Raw genomic sequence first — 22,922 nt, forward strand, 5'->3', positions numbered from 1 at the left:
AGATAGCGTTATTTTTCTATTCAGAAAGACTCCCTGGATAGCCGTTGGAGAAAGGGTAAGTTCTAACATTTATCTATGGCCTACCTCACCATAATGTGTGAGTGCCTCACAACCATTTAATGGATTTATCCTCACAACATTCCTGTGAGGCAGAGAAGCATTTAGCCTGAGGAACAGACAGGCTAAGTGACTTGCCCAGGGTCACATAGGCCTTTGTGGCAGAGCAGGGAATTCAGTCTACGTCTCCCACAATCTAGGGTAGCATTGTAACCATTGTCCCATCCTTCATCTCCTATCTGAATCTCCTACCAAGTATGGATTGGGATGATGATTAGAGAAGCAACACAGTTCAGTGAATAAGGCACTAGACGGATCCAGGAGATCAGGATTCTGTTCACAGCTATGCCACTGGATTGTCTCTTACTATGTGTTTGTACAGATCACAGCAGAACACGGGCCATAACATGCTGCAGCAAAATGAGTACTTATATTAGGTTGATTTATACTATTGTTCATTGGGCTGCCAGTTTCAGCAAAACCTATGTAACTGTATTAAGGTGTTCCCCTTCCGCAGTGAGCCTCCTATCGAGAGAGCAGAATGTTCTACACAGCGAGGTGCATGTTAAGGAGTATTTAGAAATATGATTTGTGAGCCAGAGTGCAGAGCTTTATAAAGGGGAAATGCGATTTTTAAAGAGTAAATTACTATTGGGGAGAGCACCTAAGAAATACATGGCAAAGAGAACTGGTGGCAATTTGCTGAGTATGCAAACTTTTGACAAAAAATTTCGACAAAAAATATTCACCATTTTTCCAGCTGCCCCATGGAAGCCAATTCACCCCCCACTTTCCCCCCCAAAATAAAAGGTCCTAGATTCATCATCAATCATCATTGGCAACTGTTGATCCAAACTGGATCATGGTATATGCATCAGAGGTCTAATCAGGTGCCTGATGAATCCACTTATGGCTGACAAGCCCAAATTAGAAAGCGACACAGCTTGTTACAAATTTCACAGATCCATGTGTTGTCTGACTTAAGAGTCCAAGATTATAGCAGGCTGCTTTCTTCTTGTTTGCTTTGCTTCCATCCTCTGGATCAAAGCCATTTCATGTTGAGCTGCACCCAGTGCCAGATATTCTCCTCCAAACTGGACGGGATTCTGAACGCTCCTCCTAGCTTTCTACATTGATGCTGAAAGACTTCATAACATTTTTGCAAACCGCCATAAAGGGTGACCCTGCTTTCTAGAGCTGTCCCGCATCTCACTGTACAAAATATTCTTGAGGATACAGTCTCCTCCCATTCTCCTGGCATGACCAAACCATCACAACCTCCTCTTGATAGTGGTTTCTACGTGTGTTCATTCTGCATGCTCCAGCACCTCTGTGTTCAGTATTTTCTCTTCCCACTTTATAATAATAATCTTCAAATTAGCACAGTTCTGCCACTAAACTCTATGGCCTGAATTTCATTTACACCAAAACTCCTTACTGTATATGAGACTCAGGCCTGAAGCCTCTGAGCAAGAATTTCACGTACACTGTATAAAAGGAGAGTTTCTCTCAACTGTGCGGCTCAGAAAGCCCCTCATGCCTAGACCATGAAGACAGTATACTGAGGAAGTTCCTGTTGCCAGTAACTTCCATGCAGGATTTGCCACATTTCCAAAGATTTATGAAAAATACCATCAGGACAGTGTTGGGATCCAGAAGCAAAGAAGTCTGCCAAACCAGGCATGTTTCTAAAAATCTTTAAGCTCTGGAGAGGGAGGAAAGAGGACAATGATAGTATTACATGCACTGAGGAAGATAAAAGGAACGTAAGGGACAGGTCAAGAGCAAAAGCAGCAATGGCCAACAGCCTGGAGTATCGCCAGGACCAGTGATAATTTCTGTAAGAGCTTTTGTGATGAATGGCTGTGCCAGGACATAAGGAGTTGGCACTCCCTTCCTATTATTAGCCCAAGAAATTTGAAGAGGAAGGGTGGTTCAGTTGTTCTGACACTCGCTGGTGACTTGGGAAATTGGGGGTCAGTCCCCTCCTCTAGCACAGACTATTATGGTCTATGTGACCATAGACACCTAGGGCATGTCCGCATGCACACTTATGGTGCGACAAGCAGTACATCAATGCGCACTAATGGACACTGTAATGAACTGCAGCAGGGTCCACATGGACAGTTGGCACATGGCATGCGGGATCGCGGAAGATTTGCACCCCAGCTCCCTGCACAGTATGTGTTCAGGTGGACATACTCGCAGTCTCTCTCTGTGCTTCAGTTCTGTAAAATGGAACAACAGCCTTCCCCAAACTCACAGGGAGGTTGTGAGAATAAAGACCATAAGGTGCCCAGATACCATGGTCCTGTAAATACCTGAGATAGATTTTTTTATAATTTCACTTTAGGGACAAGTAGCATTTTCCCCCTGGCCAGGAAGACTCCCTAGGTGGGAAGTGGAGAAAAGGGAAGTTCTAACATATCCTATCCACTGTGGATTCGGTAGTGATCTGAGAAACAACACAGCTCAGTGGCCAGGGCATGGGACTGAGGAGATTTGGGCTCTATTCCCAGATGCTGCCACTGACCTGCTTCGTGACTCTGTCTCCCTTCCCACCCTTTCTCAGTTTCTTTCATTTAGACTGTTAGCTGCTTGGGGTAAAGACTCTCTCTTACCATACATCTGTACAGTGCCCAGCACAATGGGGTCATGCTCTCACTTGTGGCTTCTAGGTACTACTGTCATATAAATAATCAACTGCTGATCTATTCTGATGTGGCAGCGCACACAGTCTGTGCTCATATTTCCAGAACTAATGAGAGGGCACCAGCTCCCCTTCAACAGCCAGACTTTGTGGGATTTTTTGTCTCTTCTGGGTAATTTTTCTCCCCCCTTTCACTTCATCACTGATCTCTCCGTCCCTTGAGTCAGGTTCCTGGTTGCATCACCGAGCCCTGCAAAACAAGTCAGGAATATGCAGATTAAGAGCGAGTGATACAGTCGACATATGTCACCAGTGACCCTCTCCCATGGGAGGCACATGGCGCTCTTTGGAGAAGTAAGTAGCAGAGGGGTTGTTTTCGGTGAGAGTAATAGCAGCTTTTTGGCTTCTTGTATAAGGTCACCAGGCGTTCGGGTTTTCCCGGACGCCACCTCTTTTTTGGTCCGCCCATCTGCATCTGGGTGGATTTTTCAAATAAGAGGAAATGTTCGGGATTTTTCCTTGGGGAGCAAATGTTGCAGCTCAGAAAGAGCCGTCTCCACACCACAAATGATCCTTCCCCTTCATCCGCAGCAGCTAGATCCCACCTGCTCCGTCCCACCAGGTAAGCGGAGTCACCAAGCGCCTCTCAGCTGGACTGCCTGCCCCCCTGCAGGACCTCAGAGCCTCCTGGGAGGGGTGACGTGGCCAGGCCCTGGCTCCCTGCACTGGGGAGGGGGAAAGGCCGGCAGGGAGGTGCTGACTGATGGGCTGGCACTGTGTCCTGGGCCTGCACCAGCTACCCTGTCGCCATGACAAGGAGCACGAAACTCTCCCGACCTCGAGACTGAGGAGAGGGTACACACTCGAGTACCCCCAAGTGCCCCCTTTACAATCCCCCCAAAAATTCACTCACATCCCAGTACACACACACCCCTCCAGCACCCCTAAACGCCCCCACCCAGTACACACACACCGTTTCAGCACCACTCAAATATCCCCACCCAGCACACATGCACACACCCCTCCAACATCCCCCAAGTACTCACACCCAGTACACACACCCCTCCAACACTCCCGAAATGCCCCCACCCATCCCAGGACATGCACACCCCTCCACCACCACCCCAAACACCCACTCCCATCCCAGCGCACACACTCCTCCAGCACCCACAAAATACCCCCTCCCACCCCAGTACACACACCCCTCCAGCATCCCCCAAATAGTGCCTCCCACCCCAGTACACACACATACACACCCACCCCTCCAGCATCCTCTAACTGTACCCCCTCCAGCTTGCTCTACCCCGGGCAGTGTCCTCTATCTGGGAATTGGAAATATGGTAACCCTAGTCTTGTATAAATCCAAAAAATGCCCCCCAAGGAAACAAGTGAGCAATGCACAAGTCTCTGACTCACCCCACATGCACATAACACGAGGCATTGGGCCTGATTCCCATTTAAACTAAGACTGCCCCCCGCCCCTTATGTCACTCTGGCAGCGTAAACAGGCCTTGAAGTGGGTACAGATTATGCTGCCAGAGCAGCGTAAAGGGATCTTAGTGTAAATGAGAACCAGGCCCACTGGTTTCTAGGTTATAATTAGAGAAAATATTCACATATGGTGAATTCTGCCTGGCTCTTACAGGGGTGCGTGGTTGTGGGGGAGGGAGGGAGGGTTGGGAAGACAGTGAAGAGCATTCCCCATCATGCAGCCCACACAATAACCTGGGAGAATTCAAGAGCCTGTGCTCAGGGGAGCAGTGAGGCTGACATGCTTATTAAAAAATCAGTACTATGCAATATCAAGAGAGCACATGTTAAATGGACTGAGAACCAGCTAACTCACTGGTCTGAAAAAGTCGTTGCCAAAAGGGAATGGTGGCATTTCTAGAGGGATTCAGCATGACTCGGTACTAGGTCAAAGCTGCTCAACATTTTAATCAAAGATCTTAAAGGGAATATCACACCCCTGCTGATAATATTTGTGGATGATACAAAGACTGGCAGAGTAGTAAATAAAGATAAGGTAAGGGCCATGATACGGATCAAACTGGATTGCGAGGTAAGATGGGCCCATTCAAATAAAATATATTTTAATCCAGCCAAATGCAAAGTTATGCATTCAGGAACAAAGAACACAGGCCCTATTGAGAGAATGGGGGACTATATCCTGGAAAGTAGTGACCTTGAAAAGGATTTAGGGGTCAGAGTGGACAAGCAATTCAACATGTGCGCCTAGTGCGATGCTGTGGCAAAAAGGGTTAATGAAATCTTTGGATGTATAAAGGTGGAAGTAGTGGGTAGGTGTAGGGAGGGGATTTTACCTCTGTATAGGGCTCCAGTGAGACTCATACTGAAATACTCTGTCCTATTCTGTTTCAGAGTAGCAGCTGTGTTAGTCTGTATCCGCAAAAAGAAAAGGAGTATTTGTGGCACCTTAGAGACTAACAAATTTGACTGTCCTGTTCTGGTGGCCACATTTTAAAAAGGATGTTGATAAACTGCAGACAGTTCAGAGAAGAGCCAAGAGAATGATTAAAGGATAGTACAATATGCCTTATTAGTGACAAGCTGATTAGACGGAGCTTTTTGAGTCTATCAGAAAGAAGATGATTGTGTACAAGTACCTTCATGGGGAGAAAATACCAGATACCAAAGGGTTCTTTGACTGGGGGGAGAAAGGCATAACAAGAACTAATATCTGGAAGCCGAAGCCAGACAAATTCAAATGCGAAAGAAGGCACACATTTTCAACAGGAAGGGTGATGAAACTTTGGAACAAACTACCAAGTGTAGTCATGGAATTTCCATCAATGATGCCCTCAAATCAAGACTAAATGCCCTCCTGCAAGGTCGGATTTAGCCAAACACAAGTTATTGGGCTCACTACTGGGGTAAGCTGGGTGAAATTTAATGGCTTGTTATATACAGGAGGTCAGACTAGCTGTTCTAATCATTCCTATTGTCTTAAACTCTATTAATCTATTTACTCTCCCAGGGGTGCACTGTGTCCCAAAGGGAAAGGGATTAGGCAGAGTCATGGCTTCAACACACCCTCCTCAGGATGGTAATCACCCACCAGAAAGAGTTAAGATACAGTTAATGTTGCAATTATTTATCAATTAACTAATCATGATAAAAAATAAAACATCCCAGTTAGAAAAATGCTTGATAACATGGAGAGGCACAGTTATAGCCCTGCTAACAACCTTCACTCTGATCCCATGTGGCGGGGCTAGTACCTCAACGGCCCTTTAAGTCAAGGGGGCAGGAGGTAACAGCCTCTCCACGCCCAAGTCTGTGTTCTAAACCCCTATGTAGTTAGCACAGTGTGGCCCAAGGGCCGGAGTCCATCTATTTCCCCTCCCCTACTGGGGTAATGCAGCCTAGTGGCCAGAGCTCATACGAGGCACCCCCAGGGCAGCGCTGCCCAATGGCCAGAGTCCATCTAATTCCCCTCCTTTGGTGGGGTAATGCAGCCTAGTGGCTGGAGTCAATACAATTGCCCTAGAGGTCAGGGCTATGTGGTCTAGTGGTCAGAGTCAAAGAAATAGGCCACCACCTAGGAGTGGGTGGCAGCAGAGCTGGTAGGGGGACCCAGCCCCTCCCTCTCCACCAGGTCCCGGTCCAGGGCCCTGTCAGCAGTGAGCGTGGTCACCACCCAGTCAGTGGGGATCCTTCCGCAACATGCTGACCTTCTTCAGGTGCGAGGTACCACTCACTCCTGGGTCCCTGGGCCACTTCCTACCATGTGTCCTGAAGCCACAGTCCATTCATCATCGGGGTCTCCAAGCTCCTTGGCGCAGGTAACTCGCTGGGGGCTGCCAGTCTGGGCCTCAGACGCTCTGGTTTCTGCAGTCAGGGGCTGAAGTGGATCCCAGGCTGGAGCCTCCACTGAGCGTCCTTCCCCACCAGTCCATCCTGACTGAGCAGCTCTGCAGGCTTTTATACCTGACTTCCAGATGGAGCATGCCCGGCAGAGCCTCAGGGGCGGGGCTTCTTCTGCTAGGAGGGAAGGATTAACCCCCGCCGTACCAGCGCGGCGCCGATCCGCCCCGTCACACCCCACCTATCCACCACCAACCCCTTTACAAAAAACCAGTGGACTGCAAAAAATACCTGATATTAATTGGCAGTAGGAAGGAAGAGAGACGAGGTGGATGAGGTAATATTTTTATTGGACCAACTTGTGGTGAAAGAGACAAGCTTCTGAGCTGCACAGAGCTCTTGTTCAGGAAGGAAAGCACCCAGCCTGGGCATATAGCAATGCAAAATCACCTCCCACCTTTTGCACATAGCTCCACTATCTGATCCAAGTGCCAGCACAAAGCCTTTGCGGAACAACATGCCTCCTCTGGGTCTCTCTGGGCATTCCACCCCACAGCCTTTGCCCCAGCCTTTCCATAGCCAACACAACATACATCTGCCACCTTACAAACTGCAGCAGGTCAATAGCGCTCCATAGTAATTCTTGTATTCACCGCATGATAGGCTTTATACAAAACAATACAAGGGGCTTATGATTACCCCCAGACAGCTCAAAGAACTAACACCCTCTGGGGATAACTATAACTCTATCTATAGTCATGCCCTGTGATGTAATATCAGATACTTGTATCTAGAAGCAAATCATAGTTGTGGTTCAGAAGGGCATAGGGTCATGGTAATGGAAGCTTAAACGTGTCAATACTTTCAAAGGTTTAGGTTTTAAAATGTTAACCTTAACTTAAAATGTCTTGGGGTTCAAACATTTGTTAAGGTTAGTTTTTTGTGGGTTTTGTGTGTGTTTGTTTTTTAAGGGGGGAATTAAACATCACTACGCCTCAATCAGACAGGGAAATATTATTATAACCATTTCACAGCCCAGGTACAGGGAGGTTAGGCCATGAATAGAACGCAGAATTCTGACTCCTAGTTACCTGCTCTAACCACTCTGATCGCTTACTATAGAGATAGAATGCTAATAAATGAGTGCCCTATTCCAGTTTTATTCTTCAGTCTGTGTGATACGGCCGGTCATACTGAACTATCTTAACAGTCCCATCTGGCCTTAGAATCCACGAAACCTATTTTTAAAACATAAAGCAGTTTTCAACAACATGCACTGACTTGGATTAACAATTCTGCAAGATTAAAAACAACACAAGCAGAACTAATGGGCGGTAGGCTGGGGATTGGTCCTGCTTTGAGCAGGGGGTTGGACTAGATGACCTTTTGAGGTCCCTTCCAACCCTGATATTCTATGATTCTATGTGCAAGAGACATGGAGATGCAGAGCTGACAATGGCAAGGTTTGCTGTACGCAAAGGCTGGATTGTGCCTTGGCTCTGTAGTTCAGATAGACTCCTCCCACTGCCCCCCTGCTTGGAATAGTCCACGGTGCCCAGAATCATTTGGGCTGGGATTTCCACTGAAAGCCAGTGAGAGTTAGGCACCCATCTCCTTTTAAGCTCAGCTGCTACCTCTCATTTATATCTCAAATATTATATAAGAACCATTATTAAGAAGCCAGCTTTTGAAAACACAAAAACCAATGTAGGATAAGCACCATAAAAGAGCTCTGCTTTTTCTGGTATTGATTTTGCTTATTTTGAAGTTAAGCGTATCCATAAATACGTTCTATGCTCCCTTGAGGTAAGTCTCATAAGAGATATTAAAAAAAAAACATAAGAATTCTTTGGCAGCAATTACCATCTCAGATAACCTGCCTGGGGTTGGGAAAGCGTGCCAACAATCTGTGCAGAAATAGCTTTCATTTGGGCTGTTTATTTTCATATGCTTTGTCTGCCACTTTACTGCTGTGGTGGGGGTACTTAACTGTCAGCTTCCATTAAACACTTTGTCAGCTGTTCCCACTCCAGGCAGAAACCAAAATTACTGTTCATCTCCCAATATTCATTCAAGTTGACCCACTGGCAGGAAGCGAGAGGGACAGCAAAGGAAATCATCCTTGGGCCAGATAATGAGCTTTGATTGGGCTCCTTAGTTCCTGTACTCATCCAGTCCCCCTGCTTCCCCTCCTCCCCACGCACACCTGACGTTAATTTCAAATGCACAGCACCTTCAGGGCAGTCGCCCTATTGTAGAACACAATCTGGCTGAGTGAGCTACTCCGAGGAAGCTCGAAGACTTCAAATGGCCTGGAAGAAAACAGTGTACAGTATAGTGGTTCCACATTAGTTTCAAGCAGTGAAGCAGCTTAATCATGAATGCGATCTGTCCCTTCCTGACCCAGGGCAATAATAATCAAAATACATTAGAGCTGCTAAATCATGGGCTTGGAACTAGTGACATTTTTCAGATGAATAGTTTATTCAACAAAAAAAAAATGCAGCTTTAGTTGACCTGAAACTATTCATATATTTGACATGAATAGTTTTTGACCATTGACAAAATGGCCCAGGAAAGAGTAGGAGTGGACAAGGGTGTCACTGCTGCCACTGTCCCTCACACCCTTTATAAAGTTTAGGCCGGTGCTTAGGGCACTCAGCTGGGATATGGGAGACCCCTCCTCCCCCCCAGGTTCAAATTCAAGCTCTGGAAGAGACCCAGAAGGGACCTTCTTGATTCAGCAAAAGTTCCAAATAATTTCAGATTTGGTGCAACCGAAACAGATTTTTTTTTCTAACTGCCACCAACCCGAAAAGTCAGTAATTCACTCAGCTGTACTTGGAACTTATATTTTAGGAGATTTCCCCCCTCCTTTTAAAGAGTTATAGTAGGGTTTCTTTTTATAAACAGATGTGGGACTGTAAAGTCCTAGCTCCTAGATTGTAACGCTCTCACCCCAAATGCAATGAAAACCCTTAGGGACAAAAACAAACAATTCTCTACAGCAGGATCTCTTATCCTCTATCATCACTCTTCTTCCTAAAGAAAAATCTTTCAGTCTCACTGTATTTGCTCCCACTCGTACTTGTACTCCTAGAGCTTTGAATGAAAGTTTTGAAGCCTTCCAAGTAGCTTGTAAACCAGAGCCCAGTTTTGATTCAAGTTTGTCCTCCCGTTCAGATTTTGGGAAGTGGAATGATTAATTGATTTCCATCATCGTTCTCCCCATAAGTCACAGGCTGAGCTGCTATTTCAAGTTTCCATGGACAAAGATTTCATTATACAAAGCCATAATTTTTAACCAGAGCTGTGCAATGATTTCAGTCTTCAACCTGAATTAGGCCCATATGTTTTAGTCAAATGTGGTGAGTGCAAGTTGGGGGGAAAGTTGTGGTAGGGGAACAGGTCTATCTCAGTGGCTGAATAAACTTCCACCCACATCAGAGCACAAAGGGGCTCTGACTTGGTCGTCTTAACCCTTATCTAAACAAAATAAATCAGAAATACAATTTTCCACTTGACGCTGAAGGATTTGCTATCTCAGCCGAAAAGCAATTTTAAACACTCCCAAGGTGAGCAAGGCTGAATTCCTGCAAGAGGACTTGACTTTTGAGATGGTATCCCTGGGTCCCCAACCTCTCATGCCATGTTGTCATGATGATTGCTGCTACAGTAGCACCTGCTAAAGGACCCAGCCAAGATCCGGGGCTCTTTGTGCTCGATGCTGTACAAACACATAGGAAGAGACAGGTGCTGCCCCAAAGAGTTCACCATCTAAACAGAAAAAGCAGACAAATGAAATGCTACATTCTAGAGATGGGGCGCTCAGGTAGAGAGAGACTAAGTATTGACCCAGCGTCACACACAGTCTGTGGTAGAACAGAGAATTGGAGCCAGATCTCCTGAAACCCAGTACAGATCCTTAAACACAAGCTCAACGTTACTCTGAAGACCATCCTCATCATTCTTTGTTCACACACTGAATACAAATTCCCAGCTCCATTGCTGCAGCTCAGCCTGTAAAATCTCCTCACGGCTCCCTCTTCCTCCTGCAACATTTACACTTAAAGCACGGTGTAACTGTTAGTCTGTGCTCAAATTAGTATCTGGTAGGACCAGATCCACCATGACCCCATGATGGGATTCCACTAGTTGGCATGAAAATGGGAGCAATTGCTTAAATAGAGATATGACGCTAGTGTGCATTTGGGAAAGGAAGGGGAAGATTATTAATACAGCTGAGCGACTAACTGATTTTTCAGCTTGGTGGCCAAACCAAAAAATCCAGGGAGAAAAAAATGGTTTATTTTGAACTACAACTGAATTTCCCCCCCCTCCAAAACAATAAAAGAAAAAAGAAAAAATGTCATTCAGGTCAAATGAAACATTTCAAATACCATTTCAGAAATATAGGCCTTAACTGATGACCCAGACCAGGAGTGGCGGAAGGTCCCTGAAAGTGTTGCGGCGGGGGTGGGGGGCAATCAGCACCTGAAACATGGCCCCGCCCCCACACTGCCCTTCCCTGAGGCTCTGCCCCCACACCACCCCTTCATCCTGATGCCCCGCCCCATCCAACCCCTTCTTCCCAAGGTCCCACACTCATGACACCCCTTCTTCCCGAGCCCCCACCCTGATGCTGCCCCTACTCCCGAGGCCCTGCTCCCGCACAGCCTCTTCCCCCAAGACCTTATCCCCCGCTCGCTCCTCTCCACCTCCTCCCCCCAGTCACTCGCCCTTATGGCCAGTAAAAAGTGGAGGGGCCATGGCCCCCTCGGCCCCCCGTTCCGGCATCCCTGGCCAAGACTCTAGCTAACTTCACTTCAGTTATTGATACTGACATCAACTCCAGTGGCCCTGAGCCTTTCTTGGGCAAACTCCGGTGAGACAGATGCCAGGGGGCACATGAGTTCTGAGTAGCCAGAGAATTTGGGGGAATCTCAGAGTTTCAGAAATCTGGGCAAGGGGGAGATGACACCCTTCATAAATAGTTTTTGAAAATAAATTTCTGGCCTGTGCCTTCCTGGCTACAGAACTCTTCATGGGTCTTAAAGTAATGAAACTCAAGAAATTCAAGGGTGAAAGGCTTCTTCCTGTCTTGAAAGTTAGAGCTAGGCCCAAGATGCTAAGTTCAGCTCCCGACTCACATTTCAGGGATGTTCTGCTCCGGGGACTTGGTTCATTCCACTATAGAGATGGACCCGAGCTGCAAGGTTCAGATGTGGAGCTGCACTTCTTGAAAGTTCCTGGGCATCTGGGCATGGGGATTCTGATCACATCAGACTCTAGTGGAGACATTATTTTCTCTGTATTTGTTTCAGGCCTTGCTTAATTCAGATGCAAACACTGAAGCAAATCCCCACACAGCCCTAGAGTTCAGCAGCACAAGCACCAGCTGCTCAGATTTTGCTGCAAGGCCTGCTTCTACCTGTCTGAGTCCATCTCTTTGGAGTTACAGACAGCCCTTTCAGTTCAGGGGGCTGACCTTTCAGGACTAATCTCAGCAGAGCCATATTTGCAGCTCTGGCACTGGTGCATAGAGACATAATGTTGCCTATGCTCTTCACTGAGGGACTCTTTTCCACAAGCTCATTCCTGACTTAGCTGGAGAAGCTGGATTTGACATTATTAGGTATTCAGTTGCAACATGAAATTACCAAAATGTAAAACATGGGAAAACAGTCTGAAAATCACTTATTGGCAGGTCTCTCACCTCTTGACAAGTGCACAACTGGATATGTTCAAGCCATTTGGAATTTCCAAAATAGAACCTAGAAGAAATTCCTGAATAAAGATATTTTCTACTGGCTTATCTGAGTTTAACATCGGCATTAATATTTCAGTCTTTATACTGCAAGTTTGCAGTCTGCAAATCCAAATTTCATTTCACCTTCTAGCTGTACAGTAGTTCTATTGTTTTTTTTTTTAAACAAAAGTAATTTTTCTTGGAAATGTCCTGCTTTGGCTTTTCAAAAAGAAAAATGCAAGGACTCAGGGGATTAGCAATGGGAATGCAGAGCCTTTACCCTCTAAGTGAAAGGGTTTATACATTTAATGGAAGTGCATGACCTAAACTGAGTAAACATATTTGTATTACTGTAGTCCCCTGCCCTTCATTCTGCCATCAGTCCCCATTGTTCAGCTTGTTGGGAGAAAGGATGTTCTATTGAAAGGAAGGATGGCTTTGTGGCTAAGGCACTGAACTGGGATTCAGAGATCTGGGTTTAATTCTTGGCTCCTCCACAGTCTTCCTGTGTGACCTTGGGCAAGTCATTCAATCTCTCTCTGTGCCTCAGTTCCCCATATGTGAATTGAAGATAATCACACTTTCCTTCTCCAATCCTTTCTCTCTCGCGTCCAGTGACAATATAAACTCTTTGAGGTAAGAACTACCTTGTAATGTCTGTATTTACATATTCTGTAAATTGGGGAGAAGCTTTTTTTGTCTCTGTTGTTTTTCCTCACGATCACTGCATGATAAATATTAGACAATTTAATTACTGAATAATCATTTTAAAAAGGTCCTATCTAGGAGTGAAGCGAATGGATTTGAATATCCAGGCCACTGCAAAGGGAGAGAAAGGCATAACAGTCTGACGAAAGTGGATGAAAGAGGCACATTTACTGTTTCAGAGTTTGCCCCAGAATTTGAAACATGCTTTGCCCCTAACTGATTGGTGACAGCAGTGAAGAAAGAAGATTTAGATTTAGACCCTGGCATTAAAGCAGAAATGAGTAACGGCAACCGCCTATCTATGTAGCATCTTTTAACCTGAAGGATCCCAAAGTGCTTTACAAACCTAGGCCTCAATCCTGCAATTAATTCTACATGGGAGGACTTCAACATATGGCTCCCCCTGGGTGCAGCAGTTCACCCACCCAGAACAAATTGCAGGATCAGGGCCTTAAACTAATCTACTAACTACAGCAACAGATCAGTTCACCTACATGGGGGTGGGGGTGGGGAGGCGGATCATGGCAGCTGTTGAAGAGCACACAGAGACAACGGTTTAAGGCAGAGAGTAAAGGGGACACCAGGAAAAGCTTTCAAATGGGCCTCAACAGGGCCTCTCAGTTGCATGCCAGCTAGCACTGCAATGCACACTTGTGAAGCATGGACGCCTACACACCCAGCGGACATGCGAAAACTCCAGTATGATCACCACATGGAAATTCTGTCACAGGAACATGAATGTATTAGAATCTGTTTCCTGATCTACAGGTGAGAGTACTGGAAGTGTGTGTGCAGAAAGTAGCAATTTGTATCCAACCGAAAGTGCAACTGGGGACTTATGCTGGGAAACGTAATCACCCACATTTCAGGTTGGCCAGGACACTGACCTGTCTGCTTTCATTTACTCTCCTTACTTTTGATCTGATAATTTGCAAGTTTGATGGAAGGCAGCATATCACAGACTTGGGGCAAGGTCCTATTTTCCTGTTATCTGCTCCTTTTTCTCCTAATTGGGTCTCAAAACTTAGCTATGAGCAATGTTTTCCCTTAGGGCAGAATTAGCCCACATGGTAATTTGAGAGAAATGGGAGTGGATAGGACTGCCGAAGTTACAATGCCTGGAACCACCTACACAGCCATAGTACATAACCCTCCGATTGAAACGCACTTGGTAGCTACTAACTCACAATATCTGAGTTTATTTATTTATTTTCTTAAAGCCTAGGAAGATGGTTTAAAATTAAGGACACACATTAGTCAAACATCTACATAGAGCTAGATGTTTTCTTGCCGTTGCTATAACCCAGTGGTCCCCAAACTGTGGGGTGCACCCCCTGAGGGGGGCACAGAGGAACATTCGGGGGGGAGCACAGTGGGGCCTGGGCCAGCCCCCAAAGGGGGCAGGGAGGGAATGACATCCAGCTCCACTCTGCCCCCAGCTCCTCTCCAGCCCTGCCCCTAGCCCCAGTCACAACTCGGACCCCAGCCACAGCCACACTTCCAGGCCTGGCTCCACTCCCAGCTCCGGCTCATGGCTCCTGGCCTTGTCCTCAGCTGCAGGCCCTGAATGTGGCTCCACTCCTGGCCATGGCTCTAGCCGCAGTTCCAGCCCCGGCCTCGGCTCCAGCCACAGCTCCGGCCCTGGCCTTGACTCCCGGCCCCAACTGCGGCCCCCAGCGTAGACCTTGACCGTGGCTCAGTTCCCAGCCTTGGCTCCTGACCGTGGCTCCAACTCTCCTCTCAGCCACAGTTCTTGGGGGAATGGGATGGGGAGCACAGACAGGTTCCATTATGGGTAAGAATGGGGCACAACAGAAAAAGTTTGGGGACAACTGCTACAACCAGTTCTTAACTCCTTAGCCTAGAGGGCATGCCCTCTCCTTAAAACTTGTATATACTGGATCCTCTAAATTAGCAAGTCTTTTTAGAGATTATACACAGCCAGTATCCCATAGAAGCTCCGAGTTCGTAGTGCTTGTTATGTAAAACAGTGCATGTTAGTGCTGAGCTTGGTTGATGATTCTGGAGATAAAATACAAATTTATCTATAAAGCCATCAAATGCTCCCAGGGATTTCAGAATAGTGTCCCTTGGCTGCCGCAGAAATTTATTAGCTTTACCAATATTTTCTTTCTTAGTTCTGCAAACTCAGCGAGCACTGGCTATGCAGAGCCTTGAAACCACATGTTTATTTTCCTAAGCTATAAAAAGTTTATAAGGGTAGCTGGTATCCTTATGGACCACTGTACACTGACTTGCTACTGCATTCCATGCTGATACAGAAGAGCTCTGTGTTCTATACCAGAGGGAAATCCTTGTGATACAGCTGTCCACAAGCCAACAAGAGTACAGACATCTTCAAAACTATATCGCTGATTAAAAAGTGGATCGCTGAAACTTCACAAAGCTTCACATATGGGAAAAATAAGCCTGGACAGTGCAATGACCTCGTGCATCCCAAAGAGAGCAGTGGTTTAATGAGTCCCGCAACAACTGTAACAAAGAAAACACCAGCTCAAGGCTACACCTCCCTGCTTTTCAATCGTCACAATTTCGACGTGGCAATTCCATACGTATTAGGGCGATAATTAAAAGGATAGTAGATAAACTTCTACTTTGAGGCTCTCAGCAGACACTGAGGTGGTGTAAACTGATGAGGCTTCAATGGAGCTATGCCAATTTACATCAGTGGGTGAACCTGGCCCTTAGTTATTCATCTCAAAGAGGAGCAGATAGCTTCACAAGCTCATGAGGTTTGGTACACTCCAACTACTACTGCTCTGGAACTAGTGATTCAAATCACATCAAGGCGGATGTTTCGAGAGAGCTAAAGAATACACAACATAGTTCCTGGGGTTGTAGGACCAGTAAAACGTGCTTTTGAGCACAGTAAATGGCTTCCTCTGGCCACTCTTTCCATCACCTCTTAACAGTGGAATCACCCCTTTATCCTTCTAAAGTAAATACTCTCATCATCACGGAATTGCTCAAATCAGGGAAGGGGGATTTTTTCACGAGACCTTAAAAGCAATGATATGCTGAATGTGTCCATCGAGCGTCGCATGGTGCTTTATGTAAGTATAGGGATTTGCTGCAGTTTCCTTGGATAGCTTTCCTCCAATCCCCTGCTGCTGGGCAGTGTGCCATGTCCCCACGGGGTTGCTGGCCTCCTCTTCATGGGTGGTAGTAGCCCTGCGGTGCTGTTTGTATATGATTTGTAAAGCACTTTGGAAACTTTTGGGCTGAAGGGAGCTGTCATCAGTGTAAATAGGACTTAGGCCCACATTTTCTCCGCCGGCTTCTGCAATTGCATTTCTAAGCATTCTGCAGAGGTGTGCAACTGTTTACATGTACAAAGCTCACTATTGTGCATGTAGAGTCCTGGCCGCAGGGATAAAAATTGCCTGCACAGATTTGGAAGTTGTTTTGGAATATTTAGTTTTTAGATCACACTGAGGAACTGAAGAAAAATATACTCTGTTCCTATCTCCTTAGTGCCATTATACTCTGACTTCCCTGACCAACTGGGTAACACTTCCAACTATTAAAGCGCCCCAGCTCCCTGCTCCCTTCTGAGTTTTCCAACCTCTTCTGCCCTCCTCAGCACTGAAAACCCACCACAAAACTTTTCACCTTGATGGTTGGGCCTACCTGAGTGTCCTCCCAGCTGCTAGTTATTGACACTATGGCTGAGTTGACAACTAGCGGATGAATCAGTCAGCTGGGAGGCTGGGAAATATTTTCATGGGAATTTCCAGGACGTGATGTACCCACACTGGGAACCATGGCGCCCAAACCGCCATGTATTTTGCATATACCTGCTGTGTATTCACAGATGTTTGCAGAGATGTACTAAAAAACAGAGCTGGGAGGGTATTTCAATGGTCTCCCAAATCATGGCTGATATATTGGGCGCCTGATCCCACGATCCTAAGGAGTTAGTGCCACTGGTTGTCTCACATGACCTCAGTGGGTCTACTCTGACCAAGATGGTTATTCAAGTGAGCAGGAGATGCAAGTTGGAGCATAGTTTTGTAGTGGAGCAAAGAAAACCCCTATGCCTTTAACTGTGTCCTTCACTTCTCTAAAGAAATACAGAATTTCTGGCTGCAGCAAGTCATAGAATCATAGAATATCAGGGTTGGAAGGGACCCCAGAAGGTCATCTAGTCCAACCCCCTGCTCGAAGCAGGACCAATTCCCAGTTAAATCATCCCAGCCAGGGCTTTGTCAAGCCTGACCTTAAAAACCTCTAAGGAAGGAGATTCTACCACCTCCCTAGGTAATGCATTCCAGTGTTTCACCACCCTCTTAGTGAAAAAGTTTTTCCTAATATCCAATCTAAACCTCCCCCATTGCAACTTGAGACCATTACTCCTCGTTCTGTCATCTGCTACCATTGAGAACAGTCTAGAGCCATCCTCTTTGGAACCCCCTTTCAGGTAGTTGAAAGCAGCTATCAAATCCCCCCTCATTCTTCTCTTCTGCAGACTAAACAATCCCAGCTCCCTCAGCCTCTCTTCATAAGTCATGTGCTCTAGACCCCTAATCATTTTTGTTGCCCTTCGCTGGACTCTCTCCAATTTATCCACATCCTTCTTGTAGTGTGGGGCCCAAAACTGGACACAGTACTCCAGATGAGGCCTCACCAGTGTCGAATAGAGGGGAACGATCACGTCCCTCGATCTGCTCGCTATGCCCCTACTTATACATCCCAAAATGCCATTGGCCTTCTTGGCAACAAGGGCACACTGTTGACTCATATCCAGCTTCTCGTCCACTGTCACCCCTAGGTCCTTTTCCGCAGAACTGCTGCCTAGCCATTCGGTCCCTAGTCTGTAGCGGTGCATTGGATTCTTCCATCCTAAGTGCAGGACCCTGCACTTATCCTTATTGAACCTCATCAGATTTCTTTTGGCCCAATCCTCCAATTTGTCTAGGTCCTTCTGTATCCTATCCCTCCCCTCCAGCGTATCTACCACTCCTCCCAGTTTAGTATCATCTGCAAATTTGCTGAGAGTGCAATCCACACCATCCTCCAGATCATTTATGAAGATATTGAACAAAACCGGCCCCAGGACCGACCCCTGGGGCACTCCACTTGACACCGGCTGCCAACTAGACATGGAGCCATTGATCACTACCCGTTGAGCCCGACAATCTAGCCAGCTTTCTACCCACCTTATAGTGCATTCATCTAGCCCATACTTCCTTAACTTGCTGACAAGAATACTGTGGGAGACCGTGTCAAAAGCTTTGCTAAAGTCAAGAAACAATACATCCACTGCTTTCCCTTCATCCACAGAACCAGTAATCTCATCATAAAAGGCGATTAGATTAGTCAGGCATGACCTTCCCTTGGTGAATCCATGCTGACTGTTCCTGATCACTTTCCTCTCATGTAAGTGCTTCAGGATTGATTCTCTGAGGACCTGCTCCATGATTTTTCCAGGGACTGAGGTGAGGCTGACTGGCCTGTAGTTCCCAGGATCCTCCTTCTTCCCTTTTTTAAAGATTGGCACTACATTAGCCTTTTTCCAGTCATCCGGGACTTCCCCCGTTCGCCACGAGTTTTCAAAGATAATGGCCAAGGGCTCTGCAATCACAGCCGCCAATTCCTTCAGCACTCTCGGATGTAACTCGTCCGGCCCCATGGACTTGTGCACGTCCAGCTTTTCTAAATAGTCCCTAACCACCTCTATCTCCACAGAGGGCTGGCCATCTCTTCCCCATTCTGTGATGCCCAGCGCAGCAGTCTGGGAGCTGACCTTGTTAGTGAAAACAGAGGCAAAAAAAGCATTGAGTACATTAGCTTTTTCCATATCCTCTGTCACTAGGTTGCCTCCCTCATTCAGTAAGGGGCCCACACTTTCCTTGGCTTTCTTCATGTTGCCAACATACCTGAAGAAACCCTTCTTGTTACTCTTGACATCTCTTGCTAGCTGCAGCTCCAGGTGCGATTTGGCCCTCCTGATATCTTTCCTACATGCCCGAGCGATATTTTTATACTCTTCCCTGGTCATATGTCCAACCTTCCACTTCTTGTAAGCTTCTTTTTTATGTTTAAGATCCGCTAGGATTTCACCATTAAGCCAAGCTGGTCGCTTGCCATGTTTACTATTCTTTCGACTCATCGGGATGGTTTGTCGTTGCTCCCCCTGGAGCTATCCCCTGCCACACCCAACTATTCCACCTCTTAGTGATATAGGCATAAACATCACATCTCTCAGTGAAAACTCTGCTAGAGCTCGAGCCGGCCCACTTGACAGGAAGTCTGAATGTTTGGCCAATGGAGCATTCTGGCCAATAGAGCCTCCACAGGGCTATATTCATTCCATGAGTAGTCCCAGTGAAATCAAGATACTGCTCAGTGCAACGGTGTGAATAGGGGGGTAGTATCTAGCTAATAACATATTACTCAGCTGTAAATTCTTTTCTAAGTAAGGCTTTCAGTTAATGGACTCATCTTTCTGTTGCTCCATGGCATGTGGCGGGGTAGTCAACAGGCGGACCGTGGGCCAAATCCGGGCCAACAGACGCTTTTGAACAGACCACAAAATCTTTTTATTTACTTATTATCATTATTGCGGTGTGAAAAATATTTCTCTGGAGCCTGACAAAAGATAACTGACTACCCCTGGCCTATGGCATTTATTGCAGTAATGTTAACCAGGATGAACATGTTTGCTACTGATACAGGTGCCATTAACAGACTCCTGCTGGCATAGAGGTTTCTGCTGTAATTCAGTCACCTGATGGGACCTTGATTTGTAAAGGATGCTAATTTCCTACTGCAAAACAGAGAAGAGTGGCGCAAGCTGGTGGTATCCTGGTGCAAACATAATTGTAGCAATAAAGCTCCTTCTTAATTCACTCAAGGAAGGATTCTTCCCTCTTTACTCATAATGATACCTTACTTTGGGAGTAGCCCCAAGAAATTCAATGGAACAAAAAACTACTCAACATGAGTAAGGATGGCAGAATTCGGCCTTCCATCACTCTCTCTCTCTGGGCACAACTGGGAAAGGAACTCAATCTATTTAGCGTCTCGAAGAACAGGTTAGGATGTGATTTGATCCTGGTCTAAAAGTACCTACACTAGGAGAGGATATCTAATAGTAGAGGATTCTTTAATTCACTAGACAAAGGCATGGCAGGATCTGATGACTGGAAATTGACACTACATAAATTCAGACCAGTATATAAAGCCGAATTTTAAGCAGTGACGGTAACTAACCACTGGAACAAGTTCTCAAAGTGTGTTGTGGATTCTTCACTAGAAATCTTTACATCAAGACTGTATGCCTTTCTAAATAACGTGCCTTCGCTCAGGCAGAAGTTGTGAGCTTGATTCAGGAATCAATGGGTGAACTCTATACGGCCTGTGTTAGACAGGAAATCAGACTAGATGCTCATCTTGGTCCCTTCTGGCCTTAAACTCTATGAAGCTCTGAGAAGCTGAGCAGTTTCAGGAGTACTTTTCTCTTCTCCCCCTCTGCCCTGCTTCCATTCTCTCTCCTCTAGTTCCATATCTATTTGCAATGAACTTATTGTCATAGTTGTCTGAGTGTCTGACTCTGCACAGCTCCCAAAGGGCACAACCTTTAAAGAGAAAGTAACCTTCCTCCAGAGACAGCAGCTTGACTAGGGTTATATTCCAACACATTGCCATCACTAATCCTTTTATCTTGTACTGGTATTTTCCCAGGATGTTATATGGTCAAGGAGAAAGATCAAAGGCAGAGAGAGAAAGGTTATTGGGTGAAGAGATATTCACAGAAAAAGGAAAATATAAAGATTAAAAACTAAGGAGAAAATGGCTCAGGCAGGGAGACAATAAAGGAAAGAAAGCGGGGACAAGGTTGGGAAAAGAGTAGAAGACCTGTGCTGCAATCACCTTGAAGACGAGAGTTTTGTAGTTAAAGCCCAGAACGGGGAGTGAGGTTCTACTCTTGCTGGGCCAGACTTCCTGTGGTGCCTTGGGCAAGTCACTTCATCCCTGGTGCCTCGGTTTCAGCATCTGCTAAATAAGGACAACAATCGTTACCTATCTCACAGTGTGTTGTGAGGCTTACTGTTTGCAAAATGCTTTGAGCGCTTCAAAGAAAAGCTGCTAAAGGAACACAGAGCATTATGGTGTAGTAGCATTTACCCATCGGAGGGCTCAGGTCACCTGTGCCAAGCAGTGGTCATGCTCCCAATACAGCTTTAGACCCAGACCCTGAGTTTATCCTAGTTGCAATGCAGTGTCATAGAATCATAGTCTATCAGGGTTGGAAGAGACCTCAGGAGGTCATCTAGTCCAACCCCCTGCTCAAAGCAGGACCAATCCCCAACTAAATCATCCCAGCCAGGGCTTTGTCAAGCCTGACCTTAAAAACTTCTAAGGAAGGAGATTCCACCACCTCCCTAGGTAACCCATTCCAGTGCTTCACCACCCTCCTAGTGAAAAAGTTTTTCCTAATATCCAATCTAAACCTCCCCCACTGCAACTTGAGACCATTACTCCTCGTTCTGTCATCTGGTACCACTGAGAACAGTCTAGATCCATCCTCTTTGGAACCCCCTTTCAAGTAGTTGAAAGCACCTATCAAATCCCCACTCATTCTTCTCTTCCGCAGACTAAACAATCCCAGTTCCCTCAGCCTCTCCTCATAAGTCATGTGTTCCAGTCCCTAATCATTTTTGTTGCCCTCCGCTGGAGGCTTTCCAATTTTTCCACATCCTTCTTGTAGTGTGGGGCCCAAAACTGGACACAGTACTCCAGATGAGGCCTCACCAATGTCGAATAGAGGGGAACGATCACATCCCTTGATCTGCTGGCAATGCCCCTACTTATACACCCCAAAATGCCATTGGCCTTCTTGGCAACAAGGGCACACTGTCAACTCATATCCAGCTTCTCATCCACTGTAACCCCTAGGTCCTTTTCTGCAGAACTGCTGCCTAGCCATTCGGTCCCTAGTCTGTAGCGGTGCATGGGATTCTTCCGTCCTAAGTGCAGGACTCTACACTTGTCCTTGTTGAACCTCATCAGATTTCTTTTGGCCCAATCCTCTAATTTGTCTAGGTCCCTCTGTATCCTATCCCTACCCTCCAGCGTATCTACCTCTCCTCCCAGTTTAGTGTCATCTGCAAACTTGCTGAGGGTGCAATCCACACCATCCTCCAGATCATTAATGAAGATATTGAACAAAACCGGCCCCAGGACCGATCCTTGGGGCACTCCGCTTGATACCGGCTGCCAACTAGACATGGAGCCATTGATCACTACCCATTGAGCCCGACAATCTAGCCAGCTTTCTGTCCACCTTATAGTCCATTCATCCAGCCCATACTTCTTTAACTTGCTGGCAAGAATACTGTGGGAGACCGTGTCAAAAGCTTTGCTAAAGTCAAGGAACAACACGTCCACTGCTTTCCCCTCATCCACAGAGCCAGTTATCTCGTCATAGAAGGCAATTAGATTATCAGGCATGACTTGCCCTTGGTGAATCCATGCCGACTGTTCCTGATCACTTTCCTCTCCTCTAAGTGCTTCGGAATTGATTCCTGGAGGACCTGCTCCATGATTTTTCCAGGGACTGAGGTGAGGCTGACTGGCCTGTAGTTCCCAGGATCCTCCTCCTTCCCTTTTTTAAAGATGGGCACTACATTAGTCTTTTTCCAGTCATCTGGGACCTCCCCCGATCGCCATGAGTTTTCAAAGATAATGGCCAATGGCTCTGCAATCACATCCGCCAACTCCTTTAGCACTCTCGGGTGCAGTTCATCCGGCCCCATGGACTTCTGCTCGTCCAGCTTTTCTAAATAGTCCCGAACCACTTCTTTCTCCACAAAGGGCTGGTCACCTCCTCCCCATGCTGTGCTGCCCAGTGCAGTAGTCTGGGAGCTGACCTTGTTCGTGAAGACAGAGGCAAAAAAAGCATTG

The sequence above is a fragment of the Natator depressus genome, chromosome 3 (genome assembly GCF_965152275.1).
Source record: "Natator depressus isolate rNatDep1 chromosome 3, rNatDep2.hap1, whole genome shotgun sequence".
Taxonomy (NCBI): Eukaryota; Metazoa; Chordata; order Testudines; family Cheloniidae; genus Natator; species Natator depressus.